Raw genomic sequence first — 16,231 nt, forward strand, 5'->3', positions numbered from 1 at the left:
TTTTATTTACCTTTGTCATACTGGAGGTTGAAGTCAAAGACACTATGTCACAATGCTATGTCTCCAGCCCTTTTCAATTTGCTGTGTGATAGGCTCTTAATAAATAAGCCTGACTGTTTTGGATATGTGGTTAAACTTCTTGTATTGCTAAGATCACAAAACACAGCCAAACTTTTCCTTTTACAATAATTTTTTAAAGTACTTGTGATATTGTATATTTAATTCCAACTTTTTGTATGTTTATGGTTAGTACAAACAAAATTGGATGCTTAATTGTATTACACAGACTTGCAAAAGTCACTATTCTATGTTTGAATTTTTAGTCTGTCACACTTTCTATGTAGATAATGGCTTCTGTAAGAGGAATAACTTTCCCCTTTCCCACTTTTATGTATTTTAATTCTTTCCCTTGTTTTACAACATGGCTAAAATTTTGGTATTTGGTTAAGAGTGAAAAGAATAGAAATCTTTTCCTGATTCTGATCCCCTAGTCATTCAGCCTTAGCTATATTCATAAGTGGAAGGTTTTTGCTCCTCATTAAATTAAATTCTCTTTCTTACTCTCCACACTCATATTTCTAGTTTTCTTGCAGATGTAACTTTGACTCGGGAACAAACATCTGCTTAAAATCACATTTATGTGTAACAACTATTAAAAGAGGAGTGTGTCTCCTTTCTTCTTACAGCAAACATCAAATTTGAAAATCTGCTAATTCTCTTAATGCTGCTTGCTGTCGCAGTGGTATATATTTCCACTTTTTTTGTTAAGATAATGATTTAAATTTGGGGCTCTAATTTTACGCAGCTGTGGAAAAGACAAGTGGTCCTCTCTATTATAGGCGGTTTCCTAGTGACAAGAAGCTCACGTGTGTTTCAGCAAATGCACTTGACAGAGAAAGTGCCTTCAGTCTGTGCTCACCTATCTGCTTCCTTTATATTCATTTGGATTTTTAAGCAATAATTTTATTTCCATTTTATTTAAATTGAAAGCATTTTTTCTAACTTCTTGGTTTGTTTTCCAAAAGCAGGGCTAGCAGAACATGTGTTCCACCATATAGTATCCTTACATAAAAAAAAAAAAAAAAAAAATCTATTCTGACCTACGAGGTTACTAAGTAGGTTTTATTTTGTTTTTCTTTGTTTTGTTTCAACACTGTAAATGACAAAATTTTAAAACTGCATCTTCGGTGTATCCTCCTCCACAAAACCTGAAGTATTTAACTCAGACTCCATGGTCAAGAAATACAGAAATAAACATTTAACGGTAAGATTATATTTATTTTTTCCTCCTTACTATGAAAGGAAATATTACCTCTTTCAATGAACTGTCCCATTTTCTCCTCAAGCTACATTCATGTTTATAAATTCAGAGAACATACCCAGAAACTCCAAAATAAATTTTCAGAAATACAAACAAGTTTGCATCTTTTTCTTTCCTAAATATTTATATGTGCATTTTGCTTTAAAATCCTTGATTTTGAAATCCAGTACATGTTCATTTTATAAGAATTACATTATCGACTAGTTTGTTTGGAAGCAATTATAGACAAATTTTGAGCCAGTGTGGTAAAAACACGATTGCTCCAAAAATTATATCCCTCAGAACGCTATGCCTAGATGATATGACAAGCATAATAACTGGAACACTTTGAGAATTTGAAAATCTGATTAAAGAAAATGTTCTTGCAAATATACCTTCAACTTGGGAGCAAAAGTCTACTTAAAATAACACTTACATGTAACAGTTAATAAAATGGTACACTAATACATGGGTTAACTTTTCAACAAATATGTAGTGATAACTGTTACTTGGCAAGCCCTGATATGTTAGACATACAGCTCAGAAATAACAGAGCTTGCATCATAGTTGGTGATTTTACATAAAATTATTTAATAACAATCACACATAAAGTTAATAATTATTCAAAATATTAACCACCTAAATGCCTAGTTATCCTAGTATGATAGTTAACTATTATATCACATTGAATAAGAAATGGACATTTGATTGGATCAGCATCATTCTGTGTGACTCAAGGGATTTACTGAAGACAGAAGACACCCCTAGATGTGAGTGGTACCAAAAAACAGATCTGTTGCCTGACTGGAATAAAAGGAACATGGCTTGCTTCTGTCTTCTCAGAGGAGCTGTAGTCTTTACTCTGCTCTTGATGTCATCTCCTGGCTTCCAGTGCAGCCCCTTCAGCCTGCTGATATGGACTTGCACGGGACATTGCGGTAAACTCCAGGCCTCTGACCGCTGATTTTAGGTCTTCAGCACCCAGACAGGCCTTGTATAGTCTCCCACCTCTGACTCTGCCAGTGCCCATTCTAAGCCTATCTTGTGAATCCTTATGTATTTATGTATCTAACTTTAAATCTGTTTCTCTAGTCAGTACTATGTAAAACACTTACTGATACTCTAATCAAAATCTTGTGAGCAAACCACTTGGAACCTCTTTTGTTTCTTTGTTGAAAAGAAGCTTTCTTTCTCTGAATAAATATATTCTGCTCTTCAAAGATTTCTGTCAGAGTTTTAGTTAAGACATTAGCTTTTTAAAATAGTAACACATACGTTCTTTTTATTGTGACATTGCGATAAATCTCATTGATTACACTTCTGTTATGTTACAGGATTCCTTTGTTCTGACTATTGTTGCCAGAGATCGAACCATGATCCTTGTACTTGCTAGGTAAGCATTGTGTCACTGTGCTGCATTCTCAATTTTCTCTATTTTTTCTAAGCTACTTTTTTTCTAAATAGTATGTAGACCTGCTGAGTAAACTTCCTCATGCGACACTCAAGTCATTGCTACCTGTATTTTGCTCAGTGTCACTGAAATATGTCACCAGTGACCTCTCTGTTGTTAAAACCAAGGTGCACTGTTTCTGTTACCTGAATTACCAACAGCCCTTCCAAATAGAATTATTCTTCCAGATTACTGTACATTTTATTATCCCTCCCAAACCATAAGCCTATACTTGTTGACATATATTACTTTAAACTATTCCCATGGTCAAAGTCCCTCCGTTTTAAAAATAGAAAAAAAGCCAAGAATTTCAGTCACAGATCATTGAACTCATGTATAGATAATTAGCATTAGCGAAGTAATGAAAAAGTGAGACCTATGCAAAGTTAGTAAAACCCCTGAGGTTTCAGAACCAGAAGCATCACCAAAACATAGGAAATCATCAAAAGCTACTGTGCTCACAAGCAGTGGCTGGTGTTGCTCTCTAGGTACAGGAAGGGAGGAAGAAGCAGTGGGGAGTGTGAGTGGTTAGAACTCTGTATGTTGTTTCTTCTGGAACATGCTATGTATGTGCTTGAGTTAGAATTCCATGGCTTGGGCTGGGGATTTAGCTCAGCGCCATAAGCGCCTGCCTTGCAAGCAGGCAGTTGTGAGTTCAATCCCTGGTACCGATAAAAACGAAAAAGACCAAAAAAAAAAAAAAAAAAAAAAAAAAAAAAAAAAAAAAAAAAAAAAAAAAACCAAAAAAAAAAACTCCATGGCTCTAGAGCTGTGATTGTTTGCTTATGCAAAAAGGATGAGTGAGTCCGTTCCTCACCCTCACTATCAGAGTCTGCACCCAGATGATATGGAAAGGTTCAAAATGGAGTTTGCAGACCTCCATCCCCGGTATCACAGGGCATGTCAGGGAGTGATGAGCCTGGCACAGACAGAACTCCCCAAATCATTCAGCCCATGTGATAAACCTTTGCTTCTTCAGTGTTCTGCTAAAGCGCCAGCTCATTTGCTATCACCAGAACCCATTTCAACCTTCCCATTATGCTCATTTTATCATAATAAGTTTGTGTCTCCAGGATACTGGCCTTTCCCTTTTCCATTACGGACAATTATCCATCAGTCCTTCAGCCTCTTTCTTAAATCTGCTTGCCCTGGAAGATTTTGTGCATACCCCTCGTTAAACTCATTCACTTCATAGTGCTTGGCACATGGTCTCGGGAAACTATGCATTGAATGGATAAAGCAGAGCTTTCACCTAAATTTGTATCTCTTTCAAGATTATTATATTATGCTTCTTTCTTTAAATAATTATTGTTGCGCTAAATATATCACTCTATATTTCCTTTCCTTCAGGGTACAAATGATGTCTTACTGTTGTCTGCAGTCCACAGATGTTAAGTGCTCACTAATTGATACAATTTCCAGATTGAATATACACAAAGAGAAAAGCAGAAGAAGTACCATGAATATATGAAGTCTAATTTTAGAAAGGCCAGAAGTTGAGCTTCTTCAGATATGAATTTTCTAGTTTTTGTACTTTGTGTTCTGCTCCTCACTGACGTTTAATCTTTAAAAGAAAAAAATGTCTAATTTTCTGTAGACCCTGACATTTCTCGGTTCAGCTGATATATGAAAATTACAAGGAATTACCCTATCTGTCTACATTTCTTTTCTTGGTTAATTTTTGCACATTATCCAATAACTGTGAATGCTTGTTTCCCAACCATGGCATTCCATCGTGTTCTTCTTTAGAATCCACAGTCTGGACACATAAAGAGTACCCTATCAGTGCTACTTTGTTTTCCCCATAACAGCAAAACACTAAGGCCTTACCCCTTTCCAACTGTTTTGTTTCTGCAGATGGTCAGTGTCCTCCAGAAAAGAGAGTGTTTTAATTGCCTGTTCATTCTGTATTCAATAAATAGGTTTTCCAAAGTTTCAACCTCATAAATAATTTTAACTACTATTTAATGAGTAGAAAATTCAGTTTATTTTTCTTCTGATATCACCAATATTGAAAATTCTTCATTTAGCGTATTTCTCATAGAAAATCCACTTTTAATAAAATTTTAATGAACCAGGGGCAATAGCTCACAGCAGTAATCTCAGGTACTAGGGAGGCTGAGGTGGGGCCAACTTGCCTTAAAATAAAAAGGGCTATGGAATGCAAAACGAAAAATCCACAGTAATACACACAAAAAATCAAGATAAAACTAACCTATTTGCATGATGATATTTCCAATAAGCATTCAAAATATAAATCCAAAATGTGCTATAAATAAACACAAGGCATTGTGATAAACAACTGCATATTCAATCATGCAAGGGAGAGAAATTTTGCAAACTACGTTGCCAAACCACAATCTCACTGAATTAAAAATTAGTATTCACTTAGTTAATTCTTCAATTATTTTTTTGAGATTCATCTATATGCCATTTGAAGACATTATTAGAGAAGATTTGAATAATAAGAAAGGATTAAGTGCTAATTTTAAGAATGTCAAGTAATTGTTTTATATATATGCCACCAATATCTGATCCTCTTTCAATATCTAAAATAATATTTAATATATTAATATCTAATATAATAAATTTCACCATGTAAAATTAATATGCAAAGAGATATACATTTAAAAATTAATACGTAAGCAGATTAAAAACAGTACAAGCCAAGCAATAGCAATAAGGAAGATATATTTCAATCAATCCTTAACTTGGTTTAAAACTCTATGTGGTATATTGATTTGTCCTTGACATGTGCCCAACCTTTTAAATTCAATACTTTTTTCATCAGTGAGTGATGCAAACTCAAGCAAACCCACATTACTGAATTTCTTTGAGGTCATAATTTTACTGAGAGCCTCATGTTGCATTTGGAGTCTTTGATTCTGAAAGCACATTGCAAACAGTAATAAGCCTTACAGCCAATTTGAGCATTATTGGACATGAAAGCATTCAAGTGTCTGTTTCTTTCTGAAAATATCAGCTGACAAATCAGTGATACCCAGTCCTGTCTCTTAGTGTGTGCTAATGAGCCTGCAAACGGCATCCACATTTACAATCCCTTTGGCAGTATTTATCGATCTGCAAGCTGGATGGCTCTAAAACGAATCACTAACTAAAAAGACTGTATTTTTGCGAAAATGTGTAAAACATGTGGGTGTGGCATCCTGATGCATTTATTGAAGAGAACCAAAATTTCACCCACTGCAAAACAGAGGTAAATTCTAGATTTTGAAGGCATTACAAGCCTCATCAAACTTCAATAACACATAGTCTACCATGGATTCTTTTTTCTTCTAAAAATACACTGCAAGATAACATCTGTCAAAGAAGTTTACATACACACAATTTAATGAGATTATTACATGCATTTTTGAATAAAATCATGTAAAGAAGAATTTCCACTGTGCATTCCTTTCTTTCTCTCTTTCTCCTCTCTCTCTCTCTTCTTCCCTTTCTTTCTTCACAATATGTAACTGGTATTCTGTAGAGAAGTGCTTTTCAAAACTGCTCCCTGAAAGTCATCCTGATTGAAGAGGGCCTGGGAATTTCTCATTTCCAAAAATTTCCCTGGGGATGTCTGTGTTGCAGGTGTGTCAACCGCACTTAGAGTAGTATTATTATAGAGTTTAGTTTGAAAGATGCTCCTCTAGATAAAAGATAATAAGAAGCTAATCTAGGGATTTTGACTATGAGACTGAGAAAGAAAAAAAATTAAAATGAGTACTTTTTCAGGGCTATAAGTATGGATTTTTAGCATGGCTGAAAAATAAAACTGAGTTATTAGTGGAAATAAAGATGTCAGTTTCATGAATTTTATAGGGATTATGAGTTTCATTTCAGCATGCCATTACGTGAGAGTCTCTAACTCATTACTGAAAACAGTTTCTCACATATCCCTATACTTTCAGTTCATCTTATGGTAAATGTGGCTTAAAATGGAAATGTTGGAGGAACAGAGCAGAGAAACCATCTATATTTTGGGAGTAGGCAATAAAGAAATGCCACAGAAGTCATAGAGGATTGCATTAGAAGAATACATTGATCAGAAACCAAGTGCATGAATAATTAGAGAGGAGTCCGTCAGCAACTGCAGATAATATGACAGGTATAAGCACATAAATAAAATTATTTTGCTTGTTATCTAAACAATTATTCAACAAGTGTGGAATTTGCAAGATCAAACAGCAAGATACAACTAACAAACAGGGAAGAGAAAATGAATGTAGCAGACATTGAGTAGAATTTTTAATAAAAAGCAACAAGGAGAAATAGAGACAGTCTGGTTGAGACAATAACAAGGTTGATTTATTTTGCTTTGTTTTCTCTGAAAGAGACAAGCTTGGATATGTTGTGAGAGGCAGGTGAGGTCACCAGACAGGAAGAGACTGAATGTACAAACAAGAATGGACAAAATTGATGGAGAACAGTCTTGGAGAAAAATAGACTAAATTGGATCAAAATCACCAGTGAAAGCATCAGATCTGAATGAAGATGAGGCTTATTTCAGGAAGAGAATAGGAGGAGGATGAAGATAAAGGTTATGGAAGTTTCTAGATGGTACAGGAAAGTAGCAAATGCTTTTTGTGTTGTAAATTTCCCATCCCTTTCTCATTATTAAAGGCTTACTTACATTTCATTTGCCTATAAAGAGCTTTCATATGTTTCCAAGGGAAACAGAAAGGGGAAAAAAGAAAAAAGAAAAAAAGAACTGGGGAGTGGAAGAGCCCGGAGTGTCTGTACAGTATCTGTTCTACCTAGTTTTCCATCAGACATAGCTTGTGATTTGGTAAATGATTCTTCTTCATTTCCCATATGGTCTTACTAAAACTGTAACTCTGATCTCTACATTTCTGAGCCGGTAGAACCTGCCTTTCCTGCTTGCTCAGTATTAGACAAGAAAGGTTAGAGTGAAATCATTCCAGTGGTCCTGTAATTCACATCACACAGGCCGTTTCCCTTATCTTTGTTTCCCCCCATGGTGTGCATCCTTAGCTTTGATTTTTCTTATTTACTGCTTCTATTTTTATCATAAGTGGAACAAAATAAATTTTACAATTAAAAGAATCAACCACCACAGCATTAGCTATCAAAAGGGACAATTTGACTCACTGCTCTACTCACTTCGCACAAGAAACAATTTGAGATTACACTTAATATACAAAGTTCATTTTTGCATATCCTTCTGAGAACACAAGTTCAAACTTGCAGACAAAACCAATGCTCCACATTCTGTGTGGAAACCTTATAACATCATATATATATATATATATAGTATATCATCCTCATGAAGTGTATTAAGCTCTTCAAAGTCAAACTATGCTTGAATATTTGCAGTTTATGCATTTTATTCTGTGCTAATCCACAAGCACGGACTGAGTAAATATGTATTGTTTCACAGTATTAAAGATTTAGTAATATATCAGATTATTTTTCTGTATATTCTAAAACTATGTTAACATTAGAATAGTCACTTTCTATAGTTTTGATAATATGCAAATATTCTGTGGTCTATCAAATAATCAGAACACCTCTACACTATTTTACCTTTAACTTTGGCATCAAGAATTTTTTTCTGTATTCAAAATCCTTTGCATTCAATATTAAAATTCTGTAAAGCCAAAAAATGCACTATAAATAGTAGAACCGACATAGAATGTTCAAGGGTATTTTGAAACAATCTACATTTATGTATATTAGAAATCACTTAGCTGGTATGATGCTCATGATCATTAAATAAAGACAAGATGCATGATTATTTATTATATACATTTGTTCAGTAATGACAGAAAGAAAATGATTGGTCACTGTGTTAGTTTGACTTCATGATCAATATTGCTTCTGAAGTATTTGTAGGGAATTAGTAAAAAATAAGATTTCACTTTTACAGAAATCCATATTTTAAACTACATACCAGTTGAATGTGCCCTATAATGACTTCCTTAAGTATTATAAAACCAAATCTTGATCTAGTTACTGTACATTTGATATACATGCACACATACACACATGCACACACACATGCATTCACATACATAACTATATATACCTTTTATTATCCAGATAATATATGTATCAGTGGGTTTTTACAATAGATTACTTTCAATATGTAGGTGTAGATTTTTTAGACTACATGTTCATTGTCCATCCTTTTATAACAATTTTGCAAGCATATATAATTGGTATAATTGGAAGATTTTTCATATCTGTATCAAAGCACTGCTGCAAACATTAAGTGTAATATGTATATAACGTCTGTCTTTTTCTGTGTTTTTATAGCGTCCCCAATTCCTGCTCTACTACATATGAGCATTCACATAAAAACACACAAATACTCAAATTGACACATGTATTTGCTTACACATGAACACAAACAGTGAGTTATAAAACGCTGAACATTCTGCATGTGGTCTCTAAATCTTTAGAAACACAAAGTATCAAATTGCTTTGAAATGTGCGTATGTTATCTATTTTGAAAAGCTCTTGAGAGAGCTCTGGAATATAATTTTCAGAAATGGTATCTAGGAGATAATGTAGAATATACAGTGATGAAAGACAGCTTTAGAAGTGTCATTAGTTAGTATGTGAGACATGCTGATTATAATAGGCAAGCACATGATTACCTTTATGAGTTTTACTCATAACCAAAATAAATAAGCAAATATTTTGGTTGTATTTATTTCCTGACATAAGCAAATATGTAAATGCATCTATTGAGACAAAGACAAACATCTTTTTGAAATTATGCAAGTATTTTTCATAAGGCACATGTGTCTATAGTTACATTTTGCTAAGCACACAAAATCTTTATTAAAATATAACAATCTGTAAGTTGTTAGTACGTAAAAACTAAAAGCATTGATAAGGCTTATTTAAATTTAGATAAATATGTGCAAACACTAAGATAACATTCAAGATATTTGTTTATTTTTGAGGAAGAGTTTCATCTTGTAGTTTAGGTTGGCATAGAACTTGCAGTGTAGCTCAGGCTGGCTTTGAACTTGCAGCGACCATCTAACCTGGGCCTGCTGAGTGCTGGGACTACAGGTTTGGTCCACCATGCCCTGCTAGAGATTCTAGGTATTTTATTTTGCGGTGATACAGCATGTGTTATGGCTTGTGTCTAGATGTCCCCTCAAAACCTCATGGGGTCATTAATGGGGATTTTTCAGAAGTGGCTGGGTCTGGAGTTTGTGAGGCTGTAATTCATTCATGATGCAATGCATGGATCAAAGGCACTAGTATTAAAGGAGTGAGTGCTATCCACTCTTAGTAGCCTGGGTAATATATAAGGGTTAGGAACAGCTATGCTTGTCCCTTGGTTGCTCTTTCCTGCCTTCTTGCCATAGACTATATCTCCTCTGCTATGCCCCACTGCCATGCCACCCTGACTTAGCACCAGCCAACTAAGAGCTAAAACCTCTGTGAGCTATGAGCTAAGTAAACCTTCCCTCCCTTAACTTTCGGTGTTGGGTATTTTGCTTTAGCATTGAGAAGAGTAACTAAGATAGCATGATATACTTGATTTTTTAACAGTTCCTTAATTTCTCTCATGTAAGATGTCTGAAATAATATTTTAGGAATATAAATGTATGCATGATTGCACATTCAGTGTACAAATCATACTTTTTACGTATGAAAAGAAAGATTTAAACAGTAGATGTGATGAAAACAGTTTCATAAAAATTTATGACATTTATTTTTGCCCAAAGCAAAGGCCAATTAACTTTAGTAGGATATGGACGGAAAGAATGATTACAAACTGAAATGTATCATACAGATATCACATATTTTTGAGAATTTGCAATATATTTATTCAAACAGTAGTATTCTGTGCAATGAGAAAGAATCTTAGTCTGAAAAAGTATAAGGGCGGCTCTTATGAAGAGATTGCTATATTGGTAAAATTATTTGACATTGTATTTTATATAGATCCCTATCACTACAGGATCAGGCTAATCAAAATTAGTTGAATAAACTAAGTATAAAAGAGTTGATCTTTACAAGTGTTATTTTGAAACAGAAATTCTATTGTATGTTACTGAATATACATGCACTGTTTCATGAAGAATGCTCACAACAGAAATGCTATGTATAACTTTAAACAGATACAATTACCTGTAGAGATTAATGTATATTTTATATAAATTATTGAAGTGGTCCTTAAATAATTAATAATGATTTAAATATTGAAACATAACAACAAATTAACTTATTTTTTACTCACGACTCTACTTCATCAGAGAAACATGTCAGTAATTAGCAAAAGGGCTAAAACCTTAATCACACAATCGTATCACATAAAAGTTTAAAAATCACACTAAATTTTCGGATTGAGAGGACTGAAAGCATACCGAAAGGAAGAGACAACAGTAAGAGTATATATTAATAAAAATAAACAGAAGCAGTATAAATATAGAGAGTTTTCAAACCTATTAAACCATTACTGATAGCTCTGATCTTAGAATAGTATTTATTTATTTATGTAGTACTAGGGATTGAACTCAAGGCCTTCACACTGAGCTATATCCCAGCCCTTTTAATTTATTCAGTGTTGTAACTTTGAAGCATTGTAATCCGCCTGCCTCAGTCCCCCAGACTGCAGATGTAATGAGAGTTAACTTTAGAATTAAGAGCATCTTTTCTTGTGTGCTGCTGTGTTCACCTGCATTTATCTGTTCATAGGGTGGTCTTTTTACTGAATGACTTACCATCTCAAATGCCCTGAGAAATAGAAAAAAAACCGTTAACATCGTTTTTCCAGTGTGTAGCTATTATGTCTCTATTTTCTTTTGAGAGAACTCTAGCCTTTAATTAAAAAAAATAGAATAGGTAAAGTAATTTCTTTAGGTTTTTTATTTTTTTTTTCTTAGCTTGTATCACGCATAAAGTAAATAAGTAACCTGTAACTAAAATACTACTAGACCTAAAGGGAAGTCTTTCTTCCTCCTCCGAAGGGGGAAAAAAAAAAAAAAAAAAAAAAACAGGCAGGAAGTCTAATAAGAGACATGATAAATGTAGAACAAAATATACCAAAATCCATGGTATCCGAGAAGAGCTGATCATGCATAGACATTGTTCCAGGGCTTTCCTGGCAGCCTCAGTCTGTGAAGCACTTTTAGAATTGCCTAACTCCTAGGCCTGTGGTAGGAGGGGAAAAATGAATGAATATTCCTATTGTTCTCAAGATACTTTGAGGTGAGATTTCTTTGCTCATGCACCCTCAGGCTGTATCTTGGGGCAACATTAACCTTGAGGATTGGCCATAACATTTCAAATAAGGATAAGCAGTACCTCCACCAAGCTATTATAGAAACAAAGAAACATCTACTGTCAGCATAGATGTTCTAAATAGGATACAGGATTAAAGAGTTACATAGTAAAAATGGTAATTTCAGAGTATAATAAGGTGCTGGATTGTCAATTGAATATAAAAACAGCTGCTTTAGATATCAAGATAAATGAAACAGCAAGGGGCTGTCTAACATCAGTATCCCCTTTGTTAGTGCTCATTTGGCGCCACTTAGAATTAACACATTTCTTACCTATTCTTTAATGACTCATCAATATCACATGCAATATATCAATATAAGGAAAATGACAAAATTTGTAGTAGTGAACTAAACTTTTTCCTGCAGATTTGGATGCCTGTAATTACCAGAAACTAAAAGTTTGAATGGTGAAAATATTTTATTAGTAATATTACTATGCTGCTATATAATCAAATACTTTTCATTATACATACATAAGAATATGAATGAGCACTTGATATTTGGCTGAGTTGATAATTATTAAAATGTTAATATGTAGGCATTCTGTTCTGAAATTTGATATGTTAATAATTTATATACTATTTAATATTTTGTTTTTGTATGTTTTCTATGCATTTTTTCTCATTCGATTTGGTACTTTTATTCCACCTAGGATCGACAGCATTTGGTTTTTTTTCATCATCTAAGTAACACTTCCCATGGAATTTAATCTTGACTTTTGACACAGTTTTGAGAAAAAAATCATAGACAAATGTTTTCAGAGAAAAATCGATCAGCACTCCATTTCTTTAACTCTGACCCTTGTGTAGGCCAGAAACCCACCTGCCCTTACACTAGCCTACTACATTTCTGTGCATGCTGATCACGCTCATCTTTGGACCAGACTGAACCCTTTTATGTTATACACTGATACAGTGCCTAGAAAGTAAAATAAAATTTACATTTTTCAGTATATTTCAACCTGCACATTTTGAGGTAATGTGGTTCAATAGTATCGTCATCACCACTTCAAAAATGCACAGATACAAAGATACAAATAACAGATCTTCATGCTTTTTAATGCAACCCGCTGCGTAACAAAGGAATCCCTTTGGTTATATAAATGGTGAATGTAAGAATTCTTCAAAATGACTAGGAATTGCCAAAAAGCACCAAGCTACTGAATACTCATAACGGTGATATCCTGCAGGTATTTTTACGGTTCATTTCTAAGCTTGTTTACCCTAGTCATATTGTTTGCCAAGTATCTTCCACTTTGGGAAGTTTTCTGCAACATTTGAAAAGAGTTCCTTAAAGTGATTATTCATTCTGCTCCACTGATTGTGTAATTCAGCAAGAGGATCTACCTATTTTATCTGGTAGTGAGACATATTTCAAAATAAAACAACTTATTTTAACAACTAGAGATGATATGCTATCTTCTAAGTAATACACTAAGGTTTTTTTGTTTGTTTTGTTTTGTTTTTTAGAGACATGGTCTCACTATGAAGTTTAGCCAAGCCTTGAACCTATAAGGAGTTCAGTCTGGCCTGGAACTCACGAAGATCCTCCTGCGACAGCCTCTCTAGTGCTGAGGTTCCAGGCATGTTCCCCCACACCCAGCATTAAAGGGTTATATTTTAAAAGATGTTCATTAAAATTTTTAGACTTTTGTTACTTAAAAGGAGTAAATGGAAAAGAAATCTAAGAAGAAAACTGTCATTTATTATACACAAGAATCTTCTACAAGAAAAAAGATGTTGTAATTTTTGTAAAGAGTCACCTTATGCTTTACTAAGCATCTTTATAATGTTTCAGTTTGTTATGCTTAAACCTTAAAAGCATAAGGTCTGTTTAGGTATCTAAGATCCTAGCAACAAGAGGATTGTTTTAAGCCATTTGTTACTTTGCTTGTAAAACAAACTCCTTTATATAGAAATAGAAAAACAAAACTGTTCTCTTATGAATCCTTTAATTTATGTTTCTGGCATTTTACTTGTTTCTGGTTGAATTATTGTTAGCATGTGAACTTTTACTTAAGATGATTTATTCTTGCATCCTTAACTTTGTGGAACCTATATAGAAAGTATGCATATATTAAACTGAACTCTTGTTTTAAAATAATGACATTAAACTGAGAACTTGGGAGTCAATTTAATATAATTATAAAATGTAAAATAGTATATTCTGAATAATACCCATATAAGCATTCCTCCAGGTTTGAAGCACATGCAAAACAAATAAAATTGAAGAGTTTATATGTGTGCATGTGTGTTATTTTCCAGTATTCTGCTCTTACTGGGGTTATGTTTTAAGACCCCAGTGGATACTAAAACAAAGAAAAGTACCAAACACTATATTGTTATATATTTTCGACCCAGACCTACAACAAAATTTAATTTATAAACTAGACACAATAGGAGACTAATTGCCAGTCATGGTGGTACATGGCTTTAATGTCAGCACTCAAGAGGCCGAGGTAAGAGGATCGCTACAAATTCAATGCCAGCATGAACTATATAGCAAGTTCAAGGTTAGCCTGAACTATAAATCAAGACCTTACATCAAAATAAGAAAATAATAAGAGACCAACAATAATTTATTGTAGATTTTAGCAACTCCAGCCTAAATTGTCTTTCTTTTATTAAGCTGAGAATTCTCATCTTTTTATTAAAGAAAATACTGTGCAGCTCGCCTTTGACCTATGTGATTGTCCACACTGCAACGCTTATTCTTTGGCAGAAAGTAAACTAGGGGTTGTTTAACAAGTACTGTAATTCCAGATTAGACAATTGGAAAACCCTGATGCGTACTAAGTGGATGAATGGGTTGGCAGCACATACAATATAGGTATTCCGGAAGAGTCATTCATCCCTAAGTAGGATGGAGTGGAATATTACAAGATTGTATCTTGCTGCTGAAGACGGCATGACGATCATAGCATGTAAATTGCTTAATTCTGAAATTTTCCAGTCAGTATTTTCACATCATAGATGAGAAGTCACTAAAATAGTGGGAAGCAAAACCACAATGGTGAGGGAGACTGCTATATGACGTATTTTAATATGAATGAAAAGAAGTAGGTGAAAGGTGAACACTGAATTTATTAGATAAAACGGTGTCTTAGTTACTGTTCTTTCATTATTGACACAAAATATCCAGCACCCAAAGTTAAAGGGTGAAATATTTATTTACCTCATAGATTTTGAAGCTTCAGTTCATAATCTGCTGGGGCAAGTAAGTGGCTTGGCATAGCAGAGAGTTCATGGCCAGCAAACTGTAGCAAAGCAACAAAGGAGAGAGAGACAGGCTTCTTTCTATCCCTTTTTTGTATTCAGCATACTAGGATTAGGGCAATGCCAATCCAAGCAGCAGACTGATCCAGCAATCATCTACTCTTAATCCCAGCATTGCACCACCAATCAATCACAGACTGCAGATTCAGTTATCTCTGAAAAACTTTATTCACCTATGGGGTACTGACGCAAACCGTAACATTCTGTCCTAGCCACCCCCAACCCCATAAATCCTGACAGTTTCATCATTGCTGAAAAGTTCCAGTCCTAGTTCTCCTCTGAGATTTAAGGCAAACTCTTATCTGTGTGCCTCTCCACAAATGAAAACAAAAAAATTAAACACTTCCAACATTCAATGGCACAAGATAGATGTCTTGGTTACTTTTCTCTCATTGTTAAGACAAAACATCAGACACTCAAAACTAAGGAAGGAAAGGTTACTTAGCTCACAGTTTGTGGAGGTTTCAGTCTATAATCAGCTGGCTCCAAGGCAGAGTGGCATGGCACGTTGGCAACACTTCCAGGGCAGAAGACAGCAAAGTAACAAGAACAAAAATGAGGAAGAACAAGCCTATATTTCTCCCTTATATTTTACATAGACCACTCCATCCTCCAGGGCAAATGTAGCACTCATAAAAGCTCTTGTACCTTCCTCTTGCACAGGATGAGAATATTTACAAAATAAGGATCCTGGTTTCCTGAGGAGTCTCTTAGTTATACTTCTAAACTTCTCAAATTGACATATCAACCATAACAATCTACACTTTGTAAATGAGGCAGTCATTCTTTAACCAAGATATGCTCATTTTTAACATTTTCTAACTTGAATATTATAACACAAGTTTACAATCCTTAAGAACCAGTATTAAGTCTATTAACATTATATTACATTGGAACCATAACATCTTGCCTTTGCCACCCCTTCCAAAGACTC

General features: G+C 34.2%; 1 long non-coding RNA gene across 2 annotated transcripts; it reads left to right on the plus strand.

The window, feature by feature from the left end:
* Positions 1 to 466: 466 nt before the first annotated feature.
* Positions 467 to 14,051, plus strand: LOC134472630 (uncharacterized). 2 transcript variants are annotated; one of them, XR_010042519.1, is made up of 4 exons: positions 467 to 1,264; positions 2,039 to 2,238; positions 2,635 to 2,693; positions 13,492 to 14,050. It is a non-coding gene; the product is annotated as an uncharacterized LOC134472630 (long non-coding RNA). The 2 variants fall into 2 exon arrangements; XR_010042518.1 differs by having other exon boundaries at positions 2,039 to 2,693; positions 13,492 to 14,051.
* Positions 14,052 to 16,231: the final 2,180 nt, after the last annotated feature.

This window comes from Cavia porcellus, unplaced genomic scaffold, assembly GCF_034190915.1.
Source record: "Cavia porcellus strain 051 isolate PalLab524CR breed Dunkin Hartley unplaced genomic scaffold, mCavPor4.1 scaffold_2, whole genome shotgun sequence".
Taxonomy (NCBI): Eukaryota; Metazoa; Chordata; class Mammalia; order Rodentia; family Caviidae; genus Cavia; species Cavia porcellus.